The following is a 25934-nucleotide window of genomic DNA, read 5'->3' on the forward strand; positions in this document are numbered from 1 at the left end:
CTGAAAACTCAACCAAAAACATCTTGTACAGGATTTAAAAACTAACATGGAAATTTAGCATTTACTGAGAAGAGACGAATGAAAAGGCAGCGGAAAACCAAAGCCAATATGGAATCAGAACCGACAGATCCGCTAAATCTGTGTTTTTTTTTTTGACCCTTGACATCCACAATGTGACCGCATTTAGGCTTTGGTTGTGCTCAAGTGTTGCGTAACCACAGAGCAGCTAATTGCATGGTTGGCGCAAAGGTGAACCCTGGCCTCTATTTATAGACTCTTAATGGAAAGATCAGTACTAAAATCTAACCAGTTAATTACATGCTAAAGGTTGAAAACAGGAATAAGGGCCTGTGTACACATTATGTTTTTCTTCAGCAGAGAAGAGGTGGCAGGGTTCAGGGGAGTGCTTCATCCCACATTTCATTTCATTAAAGGTACCTGTACCTTTTTTCACTGACGTGCTGCACCTGGGTTTTGTTTCTATGACAACAAAATCTCAACATTAGTATTAGCTAGTAAGTCGACATGACATTAACTTTACAGAGGGCTGACTACACAGTTAAAAACAAGCTTTGCTGTGTCAGTAGCCTAGCCAAAAGAGCGTCAGGGGCATCACCGGCACCCTTCTTAAAAGTTATGAATGTTCAACTCAAAGCGCTGGGAGCGGAGACACAAAAAAAGGCAAGTTCTCTGAAAAAGATGCTGGGTGCAGCACTTTTGGTCCAGGTGGCTGATAGATGCCCAATCCTCACAGGGGACAAATGAAAAATAGTAATATCAATAGTTATATTTTCAGTCATCTGATTTTGATCCTTTGCCACTAGTGAAGGTTTCGGCATTTAATTTGGTAACTTGCATTTAGTCATTAGAGCAGTTGAGAGTGACATTTTTTCAGGTGTAAACGTAAATATTTTTATTTTTATAATTTTGTTATTACCCAATTATTCACTCTGACGTTGCTGTCTCATTAGCCCTTTTCTGTGGGGGGAAGGATAGGGGTTTCTTTTTTACTTTTTTCAATGCATATTTCGAATGTTTACTTTTCGATATGATTTTCAGTTTTGTTATATCTCAGCATCATGGCTGAGCAAAAAGAAAACCATTAGTAGGAACATTGGTTTATTCGTTGGTTTGCTTTTCATGCCCTCGTTCCATGTGTCCACAGGCACAATTTCCCACAAACTGTGAAGGGCTGATTGCTACACAAAGGAGGGTACTCAACCAAAACAGGAAGAGGACTGCCTCACTGCGAGCGAACAGTGTGAAGCTACTTTACATGGCAGATGGCAGAACCACTGAAAAAACACCACTCCAACAGCTGTACCATCTTTAATAAAATGTAGGAAAAAAAATTGTTTGAAGGAGGGCTGGTGATGGAGGGACAGAGCTCTGGAAAGACCAAAGTGTACAGACTGCTGAGTTGATTTCCTCATCCCAATGAGTGACTTGCAGCCACATGCCACCACCATCCAAAGCCAACCACTAAAAATCACCACAAAAATAGACATAAGAGCCTAAGTACATCACAACGTACATTGTGTGAGTCACAAACTAAATCAAATTTAGTCATAGTAATGTTAAAGAAAGCAAATAAATGAAAATGTAAATGTTCCTTTTTTCCTTTGTAGTAGGGGTGCCATGATACATATATCTGCATTGACAGGCTATTGATTCAAAGATCAATCCAAAATTACATCGCATCTTTTAGATAAGTTGAAAAAGAATGGCTATACGCACATCATGTAGGTGCAAAGCTTTTGAAAAACTTGAATGAAGGAAGAAGGTAACGCCTGCACACTGGTACTCACTGGCACTCCATGCCACAGAAATTAATTCAAGACAACATTTCGATCCCACTTGGATCTTTGTCAGGTCAAATGTTTGAAAGGATGAAACCACACCTATATTTATACATAATGCACACCAATAGGCTGACAAGCCATATGGTTGCAGGTGTGGTTAACCATCTGAGCCATTCAGGGTAGTTAAACCATTGACAATTGACAAATTAAAAAGATTACATAGGAAATACATTGAATGCATAGACAAAAAAGTGATGTTAAGGCCATATTACAGAAAACATCAAGCCTGAATAAAAACATGATATCAAAAACCTAATATCACCATACATCTTTTTTAATCAAAAACCTTAATATTAAAACCACCATAAGTCAACACATCTACATTCAAAACTGTATTAGATCCAATAACAAAGATCATCTAAAAAGTAGAAGATATCTAGTTCCAATACAGGAAAATAATGTTTTAGTTCAAGTTCCAATGAAAGAAAAAAAGGGGGAAGGCATACATCCATTGAGAGAGTGAAAATATCAATGTGGAGAGACACACACTTATTATATTAACAAAAACACCTTGTCATAATAATGCATTTTCACTTTTAGTGTGTCTTTTAAAAAGCCTTTAATTTGAAATTACCATGGAATGTCTGTTTCAACATTTACGTCCAAGAGCACTTTCTTCCTAAACATTAAAACAGTGCTAGCAGCCTAGCAGCAGACAGATAGTAAGCAGCCAAGAAAAACACAATAAGGATATTTACTGATACTGTCTCATATTGATCACAGGCCCCTGTATTGAACTGAAATTGTATCGTGGCACACTTTGTGATATCAGCAAATATCTCTGTCCAAAGAATCTGCATCGTGATGAGATTTGTGATTTTCACCCCTTATATTTAATTGGTTTTATTTAATGCTGATCTTTCCATTAAGAGTCTATTAATGGAGGCCAGGTTTCAACATTGCGCCAACAATGCAATTAACTGCTGGGGTTACGCAACACTGGAGCACTGTTTAGGGATGCTATCAATGTCCCACTGCCAGAGCTTAGATGTGGTCACATTGTGGACATCAAGAGTTAGAAAACCACAGATTAAGAAAATCTTTCTCTTCTGTTCATAATTCATCTTGTATGTCTCTGATGAAGACATACTTTATGTTAAAACATTAGTCGCTGCACCTCATTAAAAGCGCTTGATCATAAATGCTCTTGAGATTTCATTTTTCTCACATCCTGCTTCAGAGACTTCTTTGCCTTTAACCCTTGGAGCATGTTCACTTTTTGGAATAAACTGTCCTTTTTTGGACTAGACAACTTAGTGATTTAAATTTAAGTTGCTAATAAGATACAAGTCCAAATCTGTTACCTCTGAGGGACTGTACTTGTCTCTGAGTAATCAAATTTAAAATTCTACCAGAAGCAGCTTTAATTACAATTTGCTTATAAGCCAAGAGGTAGTCATCCATCAGCAATATGCAGAGCAGCTCCTCTGTGATCCATCTTGTGCTAATCTCCACACAGAAACTATAACTCCTGCAGCAGGTTATAGCTGAGGTAGCGTTAATCTTGCCTCATTATTATGAACACAACTTAAAAGTAACCTTTAAGTTATAGACCATGTGATGCTAATCGACTTTTAAAATATGAACATAGGAGTTATTTGGGAGGTAAAAATACACGTATTAAATGCATCATCATCGCAATTTTTATCCATGCTAGGGATGGCAATGTTTGTATATCAGTCCACCACTTTGGCCCCCGACTGAAAAATCTATTCATGAAATTTGCAACAGACATTTATTTGTTTTCTCTCCTAATCCTTATCCTTGCCAGGATAATCATTTTAAGTTCCTTTTTTTCATCTGTGAAACAAGTGGAAGAAAAGTTTTGCCAGGTGAAAAAAAGTTTTTGCCAGGATAATTTTTCTAAGTGACTTTTTCTCTCTATGAAAACAGGAGAAAAAAAAATGGAAGGTGGATTTTTTCTTCTGTCAGGATCAAGTGTTCAACCGGAAGAAAACATACTTCCAGTCGGATTTTGCAGTTTACAAACCAGCATGCTTTTCTGGATTCTTTGACCCACAATCCTCCTCCAACATCACATCAACTAGGCTGCAAAATGAAGACTGGTTGACAGCTTGTTGACAGCTGACAGAAGCTGTAATGATGGACGATGGCTCATTAAAGTTACTGGTGACCAGTTGAATAGTAATAATAGGAGTATTAACTGTTTAAATGAACAAAAAAGTCACAAAGACTACCAACAACAAAGGACATAATAATTTTTAACAAAAACAGTGAAATATATTGTCTATGAAATTTTCTGCCATGCTGTTATAATTTGACAGTTAAAACTACATACATCGCAAAATAAACACAGCGTTCTTCAGGCTGATCTTGGTCTCTGGCCAGCTGAGTGAATAGCGTTTTGTTTTATCTCAATAATATGAAACACAGCCATGAATGCTTTTACTACTACCTACTTAGAGCTAGGGGTAGTGGTGCACTTCAGCCTCTTGTGGCAAAAATGAGTATCACAACAACAAACACAGGAAAAAAAATAATCCTGAAGAAAGAAAGAAAAAAAACCTGCAAAAACATTTAAATGAAAAAAGTTACTTTAAAAAATGTATCCTGTCAAAACTTTTTTTCCATCCACTTGTTTCACAGAAGAAAAAGGGACTTGGAAATATTTACCTTAAACTTATACTCTTTCCCCACCAATATTAGGGCTTATATGCAGGTTTTCTAAATGGGGGTAAACCCATTAAAAATCAGCGACAGACTACTTTCTCATTGTTAGCAGTCAAGTATGCCTTTCTGTTTCTTTCTTTCTTTCTTTTTTTTTCCTGGTGGATCACATTTGACATTAGGGACAGTCTGCGAAAAATGGTTAATAAACAGTAGAAAGCAGCATGGAGTCAAGTGAGAGTGTTACAGTGATTGCTTCTGTTTTATACCTCTCACTTATTCAGTGTCTCTGTCGACCTGGTGTTGACCAAATTCTGAAAGATGTTGGACTGCCGCTTAGATGATGATGGATGGTCTTTCATGTTGGTGCACGAAGGGGCTAAAATTAATGTGTCCACCTCGGTGTTGTATTTTTCTATTACTGCCCATGGTAGCCAAATGGAGTTTGAGCTGATAAAATTCTGTGATTACTGCTGAGTCATTTGTCCTAGGCCTGATGCTGATTTTAACCTTTCATGTAAAACACAAAAGCCAGATGTTATCGAGTCTTAATGTGTTTTTTGTCAAGTGGGAAAGGGTGTTGTTGCTTCTATACCTTCCTGTTTGTCAGGCTTTTGGCATCCTATAGTGACATCTTTGTACATTTTTTGGTACTCCTTCAAAACTCTGTACCTAGCAGTAAGTTTGTCTTAGGTTAGCAAGCAAACACGGCTTCATTTGGATAGTTTTAAGCCAAAAAAAAGTTCAGCATTTTTATCTTCCATTGTGTCCTGACATTTAACATCCATCGCTGCAGATAAGCTCCAGTTGCCAAAACTAAAACTCAAATTCAATAGGATGATAATAATTTAATCAGATGCAGCAACGCAAGCATCCCCCAGCTCTTTGAATAATACACACTGGTTTTGCTAATAAGATCTCTGCCGACTCATCACATCCTCTGAGTACGCTCTGATTCTCCAAAGCCTCCACAACTGAAACAAAAAGATCAGATGCCTCATTTCATCCCTTCAAGCGTCTGCCTGATGAACTCTTCAGAGATACGCTTTGACATCTTGCTAACACTTTAGATTCACAAATATGGAACGCTGCTCAGTATTTGGTGTTTGCTCTGCATTTCAGCCATGTTGGTTAAAAAAATGTATTGACGTGAACAAGCTGCCTTCAGAGTGTTTAACAGTCAATTATGATGGTAAAAAAAAAAATCATCTGGTGTTAGGTACATGTTTGGTCAGAAGTGTTTTACTATTTGCAAGAATTGCTGCTCTCAAAATCAAGAGATGGCTATTTGCTGATGATTTTTATGTTTACAGTAATCTGCATTAGAAGCCACTGTTAGCTTTTTCTTTGCAAACACACTTAAGTCTGCATGCATTAATACTTGCAAGTCTGCCTCAACATGACACGAATTCCCCCAAACTGCTGCAGAAGAAAAACAGCCAGCTGTGACCGCAGCAACAGTCACTTATTCAACTTTAATGCAATTTTAGTTACTTCCATTCAGAACATGCTGGGTTGTTTTTTTAATCTTTTCATTAATGAGCACTCAAACAAATGGCACATCCCCCCTGTTTCCCCACAGTGTCAACATTGCTGTTGTCATGGAAACAGTGATTGTGATCTGGATCTGTCTTTTTTCTGTGTTCAGCTATGTGCCAGAGAGATGTGTATAGCTTTCTCTCTAAATGCCAAGGCAATAAAACAGACACTTATAGGAAATGTCAGCTGTACCGTCTGACCAGGGATATGGAGTCTGACAGCCGTGACAAGCAATATTTTTCATTTTCATGTCGAGGGGAAGCCCCATGGTTGTGCATCTTTTTCATTTAAGGCAGAGAAAGACAGTAAGTAGCAGCAATTGAGACAAACTGCACCACTGCACACTGAAAGCTTTGGATACGAGGTTACAGGTCAGACTAATTGAGACACACCCACAATTACACACACTTGTATGTGCACATGCCCACGGACATGCATGTATGCACGCTCACATACTCTATGCACATGTGCAGAGTACTCCCTTCATTTGTCAGGCCGATTACACACCACCATTGTTTATACGTACAACAGCGCTCTCCAGTGGCAACACACAGAAAAGCAAAAATTATGAGATATATTTTTCTTAGCTGCTGTATCTCATAGTGAAGTATCATTCACCTGCATGTCACCGTTTGTCGACACGGACACGGTCAGACAGGTGCGAAACTACTGTTTGACGATACACTGTGCCGCCGAGTTAAAGGATACATCTGGGTGTTTGTGTTGATGTGAAATTGAACATCTATTTTTAAAAACACACAGTCCAGGTAGTTTTCACCCCGGGAAGCTCAAGTCTTTTGGAGGTCAGCGGGAAGCTTTAGTGTTCTCTATCTTGTAATTTTCATGGTTTTGTATATTGGGGTAACAGCACTACTGCTGATGATATCAAAATGATTAATACGTTTACTTATAAAAAAAAAAAAAGCACGGGCTGTCTTCTAGGTTTGACTCTAAATTCATAAGATTTTGAAAGAAAGAACCAGGAGGAGAGTTCAAAACATACCTCAGTTCGAATGTGACCACCTGCTAAGTGCTTTTTGTCTAAAACCATGATTCTCAACATGTGGTCCAGGGACCCCCAGGAGTCCATGGCACTGGGGGTTCCTGAAAAGGTTTCTGATTTATTAATTTAAATTATCATGATATAAAATATTTTTTTAACTGTGTATTTTTTAAGTCAGTAAGTAACTAAGTAAAATTTATCCATATAGCGCTTTTCACGGACATAGGCCACAAAGTGCTTTACAAAGGCAATACACGACATACAAGAATAAAAACATAGAAGATATTGCAACTACATGGTGCAGATTTAGAAAGAAATCAAGCTAAAATAAAATTATTTTTATGCTCCTTAACAGTGAGATCAATAAGTCTGAGTTTACAATTAGCCTGGGTACAAATCCCAGTTGTCTCAAATTAGTTATTTGTGGTGTCAAAGTGTTTGAGACCATAAATAGAGAGATTCTGAACTTTTCAAATGATGATCAGTAACTGTATGCTCGTGAATCATCCCTAAAAACGCAAGTTCCTGAGTGTGTAGAAATTATTTGAAGTATGATTCTAATTTCTGGTATCTGTATAAGCCTAATTAGACTAGTTTAAAGAGAAATAAAACATCCAGACTAAAGTAATGACTAAAATGTTATGAATTTCGTCAACTAAAACATTTAGAGTTTTCGTTGACTGAATCTATGAAAGATAAAAATTACTAAAATGTAACAAAAACATAAGCATTTTCGTCTCAACACTAAGAACAACATTAAAATAGCTGCCAAAATTAACACTGTTTCCAAAGCCACGCTTTTAAAAGTGCAAAAACTATTTGCACAATACATAATGAAAAAAAAATGAATCCACAAAATATACAGAAAATACATATTGGAAAGTACATCTATTTCCCACAACCGCCTTATCAACTACATTACACCAGAGTGAAACTTCATTTGTGTGTTTTGAAATGCACTTTAAATTCACCCCTTTCTCTTGATTTGCTTTGGATGTTTTGTTTAGGTGCAGTGTTACATGCAGGTGTCTGTCTGTTTTGAAATGGTGAAAATATCACATAATTAGGACTATAGAGGTAAAACAAGATCATTTTTTATATAAGGGAGCTCACTGGCTACAGCAGGGTCATTGGCTGAAAACACATTGAGAACTTCTGGTCTATAAAGTGAACTGGCTAATAGAACAATTACTATTTGTGCTTGTGGATGCAGGGGACAAATCTCACAATATTTAAAACTTGTGCATCACCCCAATAAAACGTAAAATTAGCAGAGGACTTTTATTTTGACAAAAATCTGAGACATTTACACCATAAACTTGCAACAAGGTACAAAATGGTGCATAAAAATCCACCAGAATGCAGGAAATTAAGTATTTGATGGTAATTTTTTTCTGGCAGTTGACCCCAAACCCTCTTTTTCATATGCCCCCCCAATGTTGAAACAAAACCTAGGCCCTTACATGTATAATGATCATCTTAATAATTGCCAGTTGTATTTATATAGTTTCTATTTAACAGTAGGGAGGCTCCTGAGCAGCACTAGTCCTTGTGGAATATAATTTATGTATTTTTGTCAGTGGCAGTGCATGAGTGAGCAAACACATGCTGCAAACACATGCTGCTCTGAGATTATTTGCCCATTCAAAACAATGGCCATACTGAGACATGGGGAATTCAGAGGTGCAATTACAGGCTATTCATCTGCAGCTGTGTGTGTATGTGTATGATTCATCTGCAGTTCAGAGATATTGTAGACAGTGATGCGGCACAGGCTTAAAAATGTGTAAAATTCTACACCTTTTCTTCTGGTGTGAAGGTGAATGAGTGTTAATTTGTTTAAAGGTACTAAAGGAGAATAAATGTGCTGCTACAAAATGTATCTCTGCAGTAATAAAGTGCAGAGGAAAAGAAAATGCAGAGATGTAACCTGCAGAAGAAAGGGATATAAATGTGAGAAACGTAGAAAAATGAGCTGTCATCTGTGTTTAGTGCTGTCTTCTACCGCTGGAAATAGTTAATTTATATGTCTGAACAGGATTCATGAATATCAATATGGAAATCACATGCAGCACATCCACATGAGAGAAAAAAGCACAGCAGAGATGGAAATGATAACACTGTGATGAGAATCTAAAGAAGACAGATTGTTTCTTTCTGCACGGCAACAAAGCTCAGAATGAATGCATACGGCAGGGTCGAGATTAAGGATGTTTTCATTAGTCTGCACAAGTTATCAAGTGCGCAAGGCCCTCATTTATTTAAAAAAAAATGTATGACACAAATTCTGTGTATAAGAAAAGAATGTGATGGTACGAGTGGTTCAAATTATGATAATCCAATGGCTGTTACATTTAGACATAACTTATAATTAATTTTTATTTTATTTATATATTTTACATTTTTTTAGACTATTATCACTATTGGCAGTTTTATTCTATTTTTGTATTTTCATTTATTCTTATTCTTATTCTTATTATTGCATCTGTTACTTTTGTCTCATTCATTTACTTCTTAGGTGTCCATAGAGGAAGGGGTGTGTGCGCTTGAATGTTTGTGGGTATTTTTATCTGAAAAAAATATAAATAAAGTAGAAGATTTTGAGGGAACGTTTGGTTTATTCAAACAAATGTCAGGATATTTCTCCTTTATCCATCATCAGCCAGCAGCAACAAGCTGCAGGGGAAGCAGATACTGTTTATTTCTATGAAATACTGCATTTGTCTTTAACGATAGATACTGTTTAATACTTTCTGTCAGGATTCTGAACATCTAACCATACTAAAGAAAACATGAGTCTCGGGAATGTAATGCTTAGCAATTTAAATGCAGATATATTTCAGTATTAGAATTCCAAACAGGTGTTTAAGACTCTCTGATGCTCAAAGGTCAAAAGGTTGACTCAGTTAGGAACTCCATGAATATATTTTAGACATTTTATTCTTTAATCTCACAGCCTTAAATGACGGTTGTTGGATTTTAAACAAGACACCAAAATCCATTTTGCAAATGAAGCCGAAGGGCATCTGATTTCTTCTTGCACCACAACAAAGAGTGAAATACACACCAGGGAAGGGAGATTGTTAGAATGTGTTCATCGCTAATTAACTATTTAATTACAATAACCGTTGCTAAGGGATTTAGTTGTATAATCATTATCTGGACTAAAGAGACCAAATGGATAAATGATAGTGAAGCAGCAGCTGATATGAAACTGCACTTCTCCTCACTGCTGTTTTATCTTCCCCGATAAATAAAAAGTAGTTATTTTACAGCCAAAAGAACACATGTGGCTCAGTTTTTCACAGATTTTTAATGATGTGTTTTGAGGTCAAGTCATGAACTGTCCTTGAGCTTACAATGGAGGATGTATGACAAGCTCAAAACAAATCAAGCCTTGAATCAAATGATGTTCCTATTACCTTCTCACAGTGTCTTAAAGAATAGAAATTACTCCATGTGCTTTGTTACATTATCGATTTCAAAGAAAAAGGAGTAACTCTTTGGTTTTTCACATTCTAAAAAAGGCCGACTGACTTGAAAAATGTTCATTTTGTTTTCTATATAAACAAAAATACTTTTTGACAGCAGTATGTTTTCTGTGAATGATTTGAGAGTATTCTGTAGAGCGCAATTGCATGTAGACACTGCTGGATAGTAACTAAGTGAATTTACTCAAGTAGGGGACCGTGCGCTTGGTTGGGACATTTTGTTTCACATGAAATAACCTGCCATTACTTACAGACTACATCCACAGTAATGAAAATCATTTGTAATTAATTAATAATTCCATTCAGTGACTTCCACTAAGTCTTACTCAATGGAAAAGCTTTTTTTTATCTACTTTTTGTTAATTTGCAAAAAGGTAGGAATTATAAACAATACTGTCCCAACCACCCCTATAACTGTTCTAACTGTTCCAGGAAGAGCAGAGACACTTTGGACTCCTACCATCAAAAATTCAGACAGCTAACACAAACTGAAATCAGAAACCAGAAATCAGCCTTCCAAGGATATGTTTTTTTGTGTGGTATAACTAAAAATAGCATGGTAGAAGAAAAATAAAAGAGCCAAATATTTACTTGAAGGCTGTAGAATTCAAAAATATGAATGAAGTGTGTTGTGTCATGTGTTGTGTAAATGTGCAATTTTGAGGTACTTGAGTTTAGAAGAGTCAATCACACATACTCCGTCCTAGTTCTGTAAATCTGTAAATACTCAGTAGTAGTGAACCAAATGTGTATCAGCCTGCAGCTGATTGTTATTTGCTGTCTTAAAAAAAAACAAGCTTGGGAAAATTATTGAGCCTTTTTTAATTAAACCCAATATTTTAAAAACTTTCTTGGGATTTACATCATCAGTAGGAACAACTTGGACTTGGGGATGAATACTTTAGATTAGCTGGGGAAAGTATGGAGAGAGTATTGGGTGATGGACATTATTGTGATATTTATTTACTGCTTCCACTGTTGTTTTAGAATGATAATAAGCATATTCCACGAATCTAGCTAAAATGGAAGAAGTTTCTGTTTCTGTATGAATGTCCTTTGATTTTCTCAACAACATTTTAAAGATCAATTTCACACTTGGTGGGTGTATTGCTGTCGACCCAAGAAGGTGCAGTGTTGAGTGCAAGCTCTTGAGATCTATGACACATATTTGTTAGAAGTGGGCTATGTACACTATGCAGTGTATTGAGAGGGGACTCCTTTTTACTGCTGGGTTAACTCGCTCTGTATTAATAATAACTGCTATGGTGGAGATACACTGGATCCATTTACGTATGTAAAATCAATGGATCCCATTCATATGCTGTGGAGAGAGCAGGAGATCTGTGTTGGGTGTTGACTGGCCATTCACTGTATCTACATTTTCATAGTCATGACTTGACATCATCCATCACAATGTTAAACTCAGATCAAATTTGCAAACAAGGCAGCGCTGATCAAATCTAAGCCAAGATTCTGTTACTGCATTGTCTACTTTGCACCTCAAATGTTTTCATAAACAATGAGAAAGGTAGTGACCCAGCCACCATGTTGAAAACAGTCGAGCCAAAACCAAGCACCAACCAACCAACCAACCAAGCAAGCACCATCCATCAGCCAGAGCAAGGGAGTTCAGGCTTCCCTTTCTGTTTGTTTGCTGGATATGGTGTATCTCCACCATTACACCATGTTTGCACTGGACACCAAAGCGCCCCAATATGTCAATTGTCATGCAGCCAACAATCAGAGGTTGCCTGGCAGTTCATACAAAAGGCTAATTTCTCAGAGCCAGTCAGCAAGGGCTTCTGATCCTCTTCTCTTTTGTAATCCAATGAGCTTTGGCTATGTTTCCTTGTGTCTTTGTGTGTGTGTCTGTATGTGTCTGCTCATCTGTCACTCTCTGTTTATACACAACTGACAGATATGTGGAAGCATTTGTTGCATATTTAATGATTTATCATAATAATTATTATAATACTTAATATCATACCTAATATAGCCAACTGCGGAGCTTGGGGTCGTGGCACATACTAAGTGAACAGCCCATTTGGTTAACATGGGTGCTGAAGGTAGCAGGCTATGCTTCACAGAAAATCGGGGTGATTCGTGGCACTTCCACATCCAGTGTCAACCCAGTATCTCGCCACCAAACAGCATGACCGGTACAGCTCACTCTGTTAGTCTCTACAGTATATGCATCGACAGATTAATAAGCAAAGCCCAGAGAGTAAACAGTAAACAAACTAACAATGCTAACAACAGATGGCAAATGCGCAACAATTTTTTTTGCCAACACTTGATATAAACAAAAACCAGAGTCTATATAGCTGACTGAATGACCTATGCCACATTTAACTACATTTATACAGGAAGCAGTCCACTCTGACAGACATTTGTAACTGGGAGAATGACCTACGCCACCTATCAGATTGACCAACACCATATTTAACAACATTTATACAGGAAGTAGTACATTCTGATTGACATTTGTAAGTGACAAAATGACCTAAGTTACATTCAACTACATTTATACAGGAAGCAGTCCACTCTGATAGACATTTGTAACTTGAAGAATGAACTATGGCACCTATCAGAATAACATACGCCAAATTCTACTATATTTATACAGGAAGTCGTCCATTCTAATGATTTTTTGTACCTGACACAATGACCTCAGCCATTTTGGAATGGCTGCCATGGTCACGAGAGCACCAATTGGCAGATTTTTTCCCAGATTTCTTCTAAATATATTAAGCTATTTGTACCAAATTTGGTGCTTTCATCACAAAATGAATAATATGCCGCCCCACTAATACATAGGTGACGTAACTATCTCATGGCAGGTGTATTGCTCAGGAATTTGTTTGGACGAGCGACTCTCAAGAAAGCGGCAAGCAGTAATAAGAGGCCAAGAAATATCCCATTCTGAAAACGTCATGTTTTCCACGAACACTGGACTAGTAAGAAGAAATTTATGCTAAGTAATATCCATTGTTGTTTTACTGGTATGTCATGTTGAAAACTAACACAAATGCCTTTTCCACATTAAACACAATTGAGTGACAGTGATGGCAGTTTGAGAAGTAAATGAGACATCTGCAGTTAGAGATACCTCTGTGTATGCAGACAGGTTTCCATTATTATCACTTGTAATTTATTTAAAATGATGCGGTCATTACTCACCGTGACAGTGGATCAAACTGTAGCTCACTGTTTCTCAAGTCGGCCACAAACGAGAAAACACCTGAGTTGACAGTGTTGTGTTGTGCTGTGAAGTTATAAATAACAGTGTTATTATTAAGCAGGGAGGACAGAGGATACTTTTACAAACAATGAACAGACTGCATAATCTGTAGCATAACACAAGTACATTGGTATTCTCTCTTCATATTTTCTTTAAAATAAAAAATTAAGTGCAGTAACTTTAATCACCTCAGTGCTGGAGTGAGCGAGGCTATAACTGAGTTTCATCTTGTGCAGCTTCAGAGGATTTTGCTCAGCAGTGACCTTCAGCTCCACAGCCGCTGCGACCTGCAAGTCAAATCATTCGTGTACAGATTTAATCTTGAATCTACATATTCTTTTTTTATTTTTATCAGAGGACATGCTACTTATTGTCATGAGTGAGTGAATTTTTATATAAAAAGAGAAGAAGAAAACAGATGGACACAATGAGTAGGCGAGCTTTTAGGACAGAGGGGGTTGCAAACACATAGAGAGAGAGACACACAGAGGGATCTAGTAGCTTTATGGTTTTATTGATGTATATTTGCTCAAATAAAATTGGGATATAAATGCAACTCTCAGTTACCATGGCTACAGCAGAGCCTCTTGGTGCATACATAGCATGACAACTGGTGCACGGCCACAGAGGGACCAATTATTTCTCTCCGACTATACACCGTGTCCTCTCTGTGCATACATGGGTAGATCTTAAGTGAAGTCCGTAAGTTGTAATTGAGCAGATTATGGGAACATTTCCCATCAGGAGAATACATGGAGGATAACAGTATGAGATGAAAAGTTTGAATGACCAGTGTGTGTTCCAGTAGTCCTGTCATTAAAGTGTACCTGATGAGGTTTGATATGTGAAAAAAGTAATGACCAGTTCAATTGTTCTGAAGGATTTTCTTTTACAGAAAAACTTTTAATACAATTTCTTGATAATATTAGTCTCCCATTATATTGTTTTTTTTGTATCATTTTAACTAATAAACTGTGAGCTGAGAAGTAATGATGTAGTACTTCTTCTTTATATATTGTACTATTATATATATAGTATTATCTCTAGGTGCATACTATGACAGTCCTGTTACCAGAAGGAAATATTCACATCAACGTTTATGAAGTGATGTAAATTTTGTCATTGGAATGTGATGGATGGCGTTTTATCGAGGTGAGCTGTCTGATAAACTACAGACCACTGCAGACTGCTGTTCAAAACCAACAACTGGTTGCTTTTTAGCAATCCCATGCAGCCTTTCCACTGGCATTTGTGGCAATAGACCTGCACCACATCTGAGCTTTTCATGGCAACATTTGTGTCACCAGGTGTTGTTTACTGAACCTGGGTGCTTTCAGCAGGACATCGCAGTTTCCCACGGGCGTTTGAGGCATTGAACCAAGGTGTTTTAAGCACCACATTGCACTGTGTCGTGGGGGTAATTATGGCGCCCAACCTGGATGTTGTTTTTTTTTTAACATAGTTGTTTTTAACGTTTTTTCAGTGCCACTTGTGTTTTTATGATAACATATTGCAACATTTCCCAGATGCATTTGCGACACTGAAAGTGGATGTTTTAAGTAAAAAAAAAAACAAAAAACAATCATAACCAAATGGTTTTTGGACCTACATCTAATCATACCCTCAGCCCAGCTGAGAAATGTAAAGATTCAGTGTATCCGTTACAAAGTAATGTTAAAATGAAATGTATTAGTTGGTTTGCAAAAACAAACAAAACAGACATTTTGGCTGCCAGTTAGATTGATGATGAACATTAGATGACAAGTTAGAAAAGAAGTTTCGTGATTCATTCAGAGCTTCAAAAGGCTCCAACAATAAAACTTTAGCTTTTTAACATGCAGGTGCTCTATCAGCTTCTGAATTACAGTACTACAATTACCATGAATTCAAAGTGCGTAATTATGAAAATACAAAATGACTAAGCTTGAATAATTGGTGGGATCGAATCATAGCTTTTGTCACACAGAACAGGAAGTGCATTGTAGTTGGCAGAAACAGCTTGTGATCTGATTTTACATTAACACATAATGATATTTTTGTCATGATGTCAAAAATTTGATTCTCTTAAAAGAAATATCTCTTCTAATGTTCTCTGTTCCTTATATAATAAGACAAAACTAATTCCTGGCTGTACAATAATAAGATTATGTTATTTATCTGCATCATTACCTACCACAACTGAGAACACCATACCTATTAGATAAACAGACACTCATCAACGTTCATTGAACACCGGGGGGTGCATCTTGATATAGAGCAAACGGAAACATTCAAGGGGAGACGACTGTGAAATTATCTCGATGGGCATTTTATGTAAATTACACATCATATTTTGACAGCTGTACTATAAAAAGCCACTGGAAACATGAGACTAATTTAGAGGAGCAGCTTCAATTTTCCTGCGGGTGTTTGCGCCATGAATCATGAAAGTTTATGCCTTTTAAAATGAGCAAAGCTCTGCTTGAATATCTGCTGGACTGTAAATATCTCACACAACTTATGAGTCAGTCCTTTTAAATTAAAGACCCTCAGCTAATCTTTTCCCTCAGCAACTGTATGGTGATGACAAACAGTCTGAACTAAACTTGCTGATTCCTGTATTTATGTAAATGGCGACATGTGTGGGAGTTGCCAGTATAAGGGGAGTCTGCCTGAAAAAAAAACCAGAAACTACAACAAGACATACAAAAACACATGGTACTAACATGTTCATAGTGAAAACACTAACATGTTTAAATTGGGCAAGTAATATGTCTACCATGTTCCCCATATTACTTAGCAGGTTAGTGTGGTAGTGTTTGCTAATTAGCAGAGGTGTGGACTTCAGTGACATGACTCAGTCACAAAGTTGATGAATTTAGACGCTGCTTGACAAAATCATAAAAGACTTACAACTCAAATTGGACTTTAACACCGATGACTTGTGATTTTGACTTGAAATCATTTGACTCCTTTTGGTGGAGAAGCAAGCCCTGGTATTAAAATAGCTAAATCCTCAGAAAAGAAAACACCACCATTGAAACCAAATATTAAAGGATGCTTTAGTGTGTGTGGTTGGTTTTTTTTTTTTTTTACAAACAGCACTAAAACAAAGTGTGGAGATCAGTCTGGCTATCTAGACTAGTTATATGAAGCGTCAGGGATTTTGAGAAAAGGTTTTCAAAATCCCTGTTGCCATAATCCTCATTGTCTGAAATAGGTGATCAATGACAGGATAACGGCTAAAGTCTATGTCCTGTGACAAGGGAATCACAAAGATTATTATGATTCATCCTAAAGGAAATATGAATATTTGTACGAAATTTAAAGCAGAGTCCCCAAACATTTTTATTAACAATTTTTTAAAACTGTTCCATGATTTTTCTAGAACCCATAATCAAGACTTTTTTTTCTTGGACATTTGGCCGGCGTTTTTCCAAACATATCAGCTTCAAACTGATTCAAATTCTTTTCAAACATAATTTTAGCTAGCAGGCATACAGGAAGGGAGAGACAAACCCAGGGAGAAAATGACTTAATGTACGTGATCGTAAACAAAACCTTGTCACACATCAAAGCATATTAGAGTTACAGTATGTGTATCGACAGGTAGAAAATAATAATTTGCCATGAGTTACATTATGTGGAAGGTCATCTATGGAAGATTATTGTTACAATTTCATTATACACAATAAACTCTGAAATAGTGACTAATTCCATGACTTTTCCAGTCCTGGAAAATGTGATTGTGAAATTCCATTGCTTTTTCAGGTCTTTCGTGAACATGGGAACCCTTTTTAATGGCAACCCATCCAGTACTAGGTAAGAAGAAACACAGAATGCTACAAAAGGGCACACACAAATTTAATAGGATAAAAAAAAAGAAAAAAAGTTAGCTGTCTTCCTCTTGCATATTTTGGAGCCAGCCTCATGTAGCCACTTGATAAATCGCAGTTTTGGCACTTTAGCATTAGTTTCATTTTGCTGCCTCAGAGGTAGTCTCTTCCTCTTGCTGATTACTACACTTCATTAATAACCTGTCACTTTGCACAAAAAAGATAAGCTATGTAATGACCTCTGGAAGTCCCTCTCACTTTTGACAACTTGATATTAAATGAAAGCCAAAGCTATTAATTGAAGGCAAACATTCATTCATTTGCCCTCTATCTAGCTAGGCACAGTGGGTGACGCCTGATAACTTCCTCTCCTGCTGTGAAACTGACAGCAAAGATTCAAGAAGTGTAAAGGATCAACATGAGAGGATTAAACATGGGAATCACCACACATGAGCCCATCTCACTGTAGACCATAAATGCTCCCAGCCAAATTGGGAGCTTTGATGGTTGATTTAAGTGCTGATAGGAGGATGGGCAGGTTCACCTGGCTAGATTACATTCAAAAAGCAGCTGGAAGCCAGATGGGGTGTTGCCATCCTTCATGTCTGCAGATCCCTCCTCCCCTGCCTTGTTTTTAACACCAGGAGCTCAGGGAGAGGATCCAGACATGAGAAATACGTGGCAGCTTTTCCATCAGCTGTGCATAACAAGAGACGACGGACACATGGTTAAACAAAATTTCCCACGGGGGCATCTGGAGGGCCAGTTGCACCAAACAAACACTAAAGCCAGAGTCATGACAGGCCTCATTATGGCAGTAGAGCAAATCTACTGCTGATACTGAGGTCCAAGCCATCCTCTCCTGTCAACAATGACGCACTGATACAGAGCGGGCGTAAGTTGTGCAATTTCTAAAAATGATGCAATAAAAAACGCATTTCTTATTTTACAGGAAATGTACAACTGCTGTTCGTTAGATGCATAGTCTTTTTCAAAATAAACTTACAACTTTGGTAAAACACTTTCCATATGTATTTATTTAACCCCTTCCTCTTTCCTACCATATTGCCGTGAAAGGTGCCATCTGGCTACGTTATAAACTGACACCATGGCATGTGTCTGATGCAAAAATCAGTGACCAAGCAACGGTCTCTAAAGAGATGGGAATGAGAACGGGCTTGACTTCATATTGATTTTTTAAGTAGCTTTTTATGTTTTACCACAGCCTTCTTCTTCAAACTGGGGGTCCGCTGACTGCCATCTATTGTAGGTTATGCACTAAAAATAAGTGCCTCATACAACGCTCCTTTGAAATTATCATCCTCCACTGGTGTTCAGGTTTGATGTTGCAAACTTCCACACTAGCTTGCAGATCCAGGATTGACCTGATGCAGATCATCAATCATCCCCTCAACTCTGATGAAACCCAGGATGCAAAAAAGCACTCTAAACTTCCCTTGGAGGAGATTTTTTTTGCTCACAAACACTGCACATATTGAGACTTTGATGGATAAGAGAATGGAGAATATTGACTCCTCCGAGCTGTGAGGTCCTTTGCAGAGGAAACTGGTCCTTCACAGAGAGCCAGGATGTAGCAGCCTAATGTCAGTAATCTCCAACTTAATCAGTTACGCTAAGACTTTGCAACTGTGGAGAGGCACATGATGCTGCCGTGGTAAAGAAATCTCTCAGACAGGGCCAGTGGGAGTAACTGGTCTATTAGAGGGACCAACAGACAGGGCTCAAGAGAGTTGCCCACAAACTGGATCCCGCTAGGAAGATTACTGAATGTTTTACCGTAGTTGTCAGCATTTCTCTCCACTCTCTCTGTGATTTTAGTGCTGATGAACGTCAAACTACAGTGTCCAAGACAAGACAGTCTTCTGACACTGTCATCCATCCCTGTCCCCTGCTGTTAATGAGGACAGATTTGATAAACTAAGGGCAGTGTTTAGTATTTATGAGTTGTATCGGCACAGTCTTTATAAAACAGGCAGCCCTCCACTCATGAGATTAAACAACATGATTCTCTGAGGATGTGTGCAAATTTCAAATGCACATATACAAGTGGATAAACCTAAAGAGCCCCACTAGAGGCTTGAAGCCTGTGTAAAAATAAAAAGAGCTATTATTGTAACCTACTTTCACAACATCACAGCACCAAAACAGTAGGAACCTCTGCGAAGAATGGAGACATTTATTCCACATCACTCCCCGTGGATTACAATTCCCATGAATTGTTCACAGCTACAGCTGCAAAGCGGTGATGTTGTGAAACTCAATCGCACAAATATAACACCAGCAGTGAAGCCGAATGCATAGGAGGAGCTCGATATATAATCTAATGCATGTGTTTCCAAGCAACCTTTCTTCTGCATCACTTATTTTTAGCAGTTGTGAAACTCATTTTCAATGTGTTGAGTCTTTGAAGCCCATGATAGTGAGTACGCTGTCACCAGTTGCTCACATCAAACAAGTCTTATTTGACGGTAGATTCACAAGTTTTAATAAGGTGTAACTTTCACTGATAACCTGTCGATAAATATGAGTCTTTTCTCAGCTCTCCTAATGATGAACCAGTAATCTGTGCATAACTCACTTAATTTGGAAGGCTGCAATCATGTGACCAGTGCACTGACGGGAGTAAAGAAGAAAGCGGATTGTTACAAAACACTTTGCTCAGGAAAATGTTCAAAAGCATGTGAACTTTGAGTCATTTCAAGGTACGCCATCACCATGTGTCTTTTGCTAAACCTAACCTCCATAACTTCACGTTAATTATGCATCTTTATGTTAAGAACATAACATCAGTTGTTGGTCACTAATTCCCAGGATATATAAGTTGTGTGTTTGTCACCCAGTGAAAATCACCAGCATAAAACAAAGCATAAACAAATATAATAATAACCAGTTGCATTTCCTGAAGATTTACTTTTAGAAAGAATATTGTTTTCTATTTATGTTTCTTGTGAACTTTTGTCAGTGAGTCACATTTTATTGGATAATGAGCAATATTCATAATGAAGGGTGCAAAGTGCGCACATTTCAGCAACATTTAAAACCCAATTTGGTTTTTGAAAAATGTGATTAATTATTTCCAATGGCTCCAAGTATAAAGCAATATTTTTCAGACAATGTTTATTAGCCCCATAGATTCAATTGAGCTCACTGTTGTAAGTTTTCTTACTTTTAGACTTGTTAATGAGTCTAAATTAAAACTTTCCGTTATACATAAAAAAAATAGTTGTGAACATCCCTACTTGTGACTGGCTTTAACGAATCATTCTTTCTCCATGATCAAGAGCAGGACACACTAATCAGATGTCTAATTTTCCCGAGACTTGTGCTTAATTAAATATCTTATTGCTTTTTTGTTCCTTCTCCTCCACACCCACTCTATCAGACAATCAGCCGCTAATTGTATGAACACACAGTCTTGTAAATGATGGTGAAAAGAAGAAAGCATATATAATATACTGTGTGATATTTTGTTTGCTTGAGTTCACAGCTGAAATTTGCCATTTTGGAAAACAAGAATCCAAACAGTCCATGGTCTAATTTGTGTGTCAGTTTGTTGGGTGGCATTTCTGCCCTGAGGGGACCGAGTTTGTGTATAGGCAAGCTGTAATGAGCAAATTCTCTCACCCAAAAGAAAACACTACATGACATGCCATCACACTGGAGTAATTACACAAAAATTTAGAAGCATAAACATTTTGTAGGTTAACTTAAAAAGTGTTTACAATTTTCCTTTTATGAGCATGCTTTAATTATCACTATTCACATTTAAGAGAGGTCACACTCTCACCTTCACCGTATATTTTCAGGGTTGTGATGCAGCTCTCAAGAGATTTAACTATGACACCTTTTTCTTTGAAACAGATGCGGTTTAAAACATGCACAATTATCTATTTGACGGCACGCAGTCATTGGAGTTGACATGGCACATAAAGCTGGCTGTTTCTAAGCAACAGAGTGATTTCAACTTTACAGGGATTATAATTAAGTTACATGTCAATCAAACCAGTCTTTTTCTTCTCGTCATAACACATTGACATGACAAAGGAAATGACAAGCTCAGTATAGATCATTATCATTTTCTACTTTGGCGTGGCACTCTTTGTCTTTCATCTTCAGATGTCATATAAAGACAATCACATTAATCATATAGTCAAGTATGTGATTATAAGATGACGGCAGAATAGCAATGAGGTGTCAGTGTGTTGCCGTTGTGAGGGACTTTGTGTGTGACTTCTTTTGCTACAAGAGGGTTTGGTCACCTCATTCTCAAGCAAATTTACAGGCAAGTTGAGAAAACAAACAAGGCGATGTGCTTTCCATGCCTTGTCTGATAACATGAATCTGTTCAAAATACAACCGTGTCTGGGATTCTTCTGCACCGTCGTGCCAGCGCTGAGGAAACATTCAAAGGCCACTCAGTGGGACGCATTGCCAAAGATATGCACCACTTGCTGTGAGGAAAACATGATTACACAGTCAGAGACAAAAACCGACAAGCTCATCGTGCACCTGATGGATGCATGTGTGAATGCTGATTCTGTGGCTTCATAACCAACCAGGCCATGCTGGAGTTTCTGCTATAATGAGGGGAAAATGAGCAGAACATTTGGGTTTGCACAAATTGACGGCTTGCCCTCCGAAATGAGACATTTGTAATTTGGAAAAAGATGACTTCTTCACTGCCAGAGAGCCGTGAACATAAAACCCAGTATGACTTGCAGCTGTCAACATTATAAATCATCTTTGAATATATATATAATTTTCCATCTAGAGGATTGGATCCCTTAGGAGGATACACAGAATTTTGAAAAGAAATATTCACATCAAACAATAAGAAGCAACAAAGGAAAAAAAGACAAAAGCTTTCATGTCTGAATACTGGAAATTATTACATTAAACATCCTGTCAAGCCATTTACATTAGGTTTCCAAGATCAAAAAGTGGGATTAATTGATAATGGCATCAAAACTGACTTCTGCACGTCTACTGACGCAGAGCAAGTCATTTTTCCAACATTCCACTGGAGATTTTATGATTACGGGTTCATACTTGTAAAAATATTTATACACACTTACATGTGTCACCCTTTATTCTGAGCTTTCATCAGTGCATACAAGATTACAGGTATATGAAGGGAGTTTTGTAGCAATTACAATTTTGTTTAGCAGTAATTACTGCTGATATAAAAAAGCAAGTAAATGAATGCTAAATAATCTTGTACTTGTGTGTCTTTAAAGGAAATTCCTCTGGAAATCAATAACTGCTTTCAAATGCTTCTGTAACAATTGATAACAGCCATTTAATGGGCTGATAACACTTGAAAGGGGTGATATTCTCTGATTCTTTCTCATGATTCATTTACATTTTTTTTTTTTAGTTTTATTTCATTATTACTTGAACATACGTGGGTTTTAGTCATCAGACAAAACAAAACATTTGAAGATGTGACTTTGACCTCTGAGAAACTGCAATGAACATTTTTATTTTTTTTTAAAATGAGAGTTCATTGACTACATAATTAATCAAGAAAACAATCATTAGTTGCAGCACTATTGTGGACTGGCAGACATTATTGTTTTGTCATTAAAAAGTTGTTTTTACTACTCTCCTTATTTTAATCTTTACAGGACTGGACGTTTACTTTATTGGTAACATTTGAGTTGCAGTAGATCTTACAAACTATTTCACTAGCAGCTCTGGTTGAGGGGAAAAAAGCCAAAACTGGTTTCAACTGCACTATGATTGCAATGTGTTGCATTCAGCGCGATTTCAAACTAATACAATATTATCTGATTTATTACGAGTTATTTTTGCAAAATGTTACTGAATAAAGCTGACACTGATGCAAGAGCGAGACCTAGATTTGTTTTGCATTCCCCTCGGGGATTCTGATTTCAATTTCATCATCTCATAACTTTAAAGAAAACTGAAAATGGAGAAAAAGGGGAAAATTTAGAAAGCATGTTTACAATCAGAGGTGTAATTGTTAATTCTTCCCACATATTGTTTTCCTGTCTCACAGTGTGGCTGTATACTGGAGGTGCCCTCTGCACTGTGTGCACCTGCTTGTGGATTTTTCAGCCTGGGGATTTGTCACTGCAGTTCATAGGCTCTGCCAACACTCCACTAAGCAAACTTCATACTAACAGCAGTCTGCCTGCGTCCTTTCTTCCACGTCTCCCTCCTATTCATCTTCCTCTTTTCATCATTTTTTCATCAACGTGTCTTCTCTCCACAGTGTTATGGAACAACCGCTTCCTCCTGTACCTTTTCACCTCCTTTTCAGCTTATGTCTATTCATCAGGTCCATTTTCTTTCACTTCTTCTCTTTTCAGCAGAGGTGAAAGAAATCGTTAGTGAAAGAAAACCAGACAGCCACTGATAAAAACAGAGTATGAGGAGCAAGGTCAGACTGTACTTTACCTATTATGCATATCTGTCTCCCTCTTTCAACTTGCTGCAGTTTTCATACTGGATTTGCAATTTATGTTCAAGGCTTTTTCTCTATTCTGAACTTGAAAAAAAAAAACTGCGAAATAGCAGTATGTGGATGTTTTTTTGTACACCCATTGCTTCAATATGTTCTTAGTTTTATTGTAATTTCCATTTTCAGTTTCAGCTTTTTCCTTTTTTTTGAAAAATGAATTCAGGGATGCGTGTTATTCCACAATGTCACTGTTTGTATAATTTTGTTTAAAATAATAACCCTCGCTCAGAACTTTACAGTATACTTGTCCTGTTTCATCATGGGAGATGGGGGAAAACGAGCAAGGAAATTACGTCCATCACGTTGGCTACAGTTGGAGAAGCACTGACACTGTCATTATCTGGTTCCACTCTGTGCGGAGAAATTGATGGAGAATTTTTTGGAAAGTCATGACTACAGTCTGCGAACCAGAACAGTTTGGGTGTAAAACTGTCTAAACCAGACATCATCTCATTCATAAAAATGTATTGGATTTAGTAAAGGATGCTCAGAAAACACAGTATACATCTGATAGAAGCAAAAGCGCTATAAAATACACTGAATGTGTGGAAAATGGAAGGAAAAGGGGAGCAGGCCAAGTTCAATAGCAAGTAATTGAGATTTTAGACAATCTTTGCGTGAAAGGTGAGTTGGGCCTGGTCACTATTTATCAGTTAATGAAAGGAAATCATTTAAAATCTTTTGCAAAGCTGCAGCAATATTTGGGTTGCCTTCAAAAGTCCTAAACACTTACAAATGAGTGCGTGAATCAGGTAAATAAATCAAAAGGGGTCGCAACTCCAGCAAAACATGTAGTATTCAGAACATCCTGCAATACAGTTGTTCTAAATACTGTAAGAGTTGCTTGGGTTTTGACCCCTGGTGTACATAATGGATGTAATGACTGCACAATTGTAAACCTAAAGAAAATATATACTTTCCTGTGAAGACGGACACTGTACATCTGTGTCTGACTACAATAATGAATACTTGAAGAAAGTATCAATCGCCTCTTTTTAGTTATCATCTTGAAAAAATACAAATTTCCCTCTTAAGAACTTTGATTGGTAATAGATCGTGTTGGATGAGCTTTTTTCCCCAAGAAACATCCAAGATTGAACTGTATGATCAATGTATCTTAATACTTTTTAAAGTTTTTTTTAAAAAAGGCCACAGACTAAAGTGCTTTTCTAAAGAATGTTTTCTATATAGTAGCTTGATCTAAGAGTCTGAGTTTATCTCCTTCTGCACTGGCCTCCTTTCAGCTGTGACTGTGCATGTGAATAATTCATAGCGAGGGACCGTAGTGTGTGAGAGCGAGCATAGATGCAATATCAACACCGTCTTAACCTTGGGCTGGCAGCCACAGGTTTCCGCTGAAAAGTGAGATTCAATTAGGAGACGGGAGGAATATCTTATCCTCTGCTTGGTTTCTCCTCCCCTGCAGCTCAGCAGAGCCTGTTGTATGACAGGTTTACAGAGGCAGATAATCAATAATAAATAATCAGCGTGTCCGGAAATACCGCACCATTAAATGCCACATGTGAATTGCGTAAATATTGATTTAAGTGCAGGCTTGCTAAAAAATCAATTGAAATAACAATGCTTACTTCATGGACTGAGAATTAGGAGGCAAAGATCTTATTATCCTTAATTGACATATTTTATCACATAATGTTGAAATTGTCATTTGTATAGTACATTTAAATAAGCCCATTATTTTGTCTTTCTTCTGCTATTTGGTGTAGAAATAATTTACATATTTTTACTATGAATATAAGATTTAAAAATAGACCTACATGATGTTATAACATTTGCTCTTTTTTAATTTATAGTGTGTATTACCAGAACATTAACATTTTATCTAT

General features: G+C 37.3%; 1 protein-coding gene across 1 annotated transcript in view; it reads right to left on the reverse strand.

Annotated features, from left to right (window-relative positions):
* Positions 1 to 25934, reverse strand: part of begain (brain enriched guanylate kinase associated) — a 208408-nt gene that overhangs the window by 96395 nt on the left and 86079 nt on the right. The window contains exons 2-3 of the mRNA XM_088087747.1: positions 13953 to 14051; positions 13704 to 13788 (exon numbers count right to left, since the gene is read on the reverse strand). The gene's annotated coding sequence lies outside the window, so the exon portion shown is untranslated. The remainder of the gene's footprint in view (positions 1 to 13703; positions 13789 to 13952; positions 14052 to 25934) is intronic.

The sequence above is a fragment of the Plectropomus leopardus genome, chromosome 14, assembly GCF_026936395.1.
Source record: "Plectropomus leopardus strain MGB_pleo_1.0 chromosome 14, ASM2693639v1, whole genome shotgun sequence".
Classification (NCBI taxonomy): Eukaryota; Metazoa; Chordata; class Actinopteri; order Perciformes; family Serranidae; genus Plectropomus; species Plectropomus leopardus.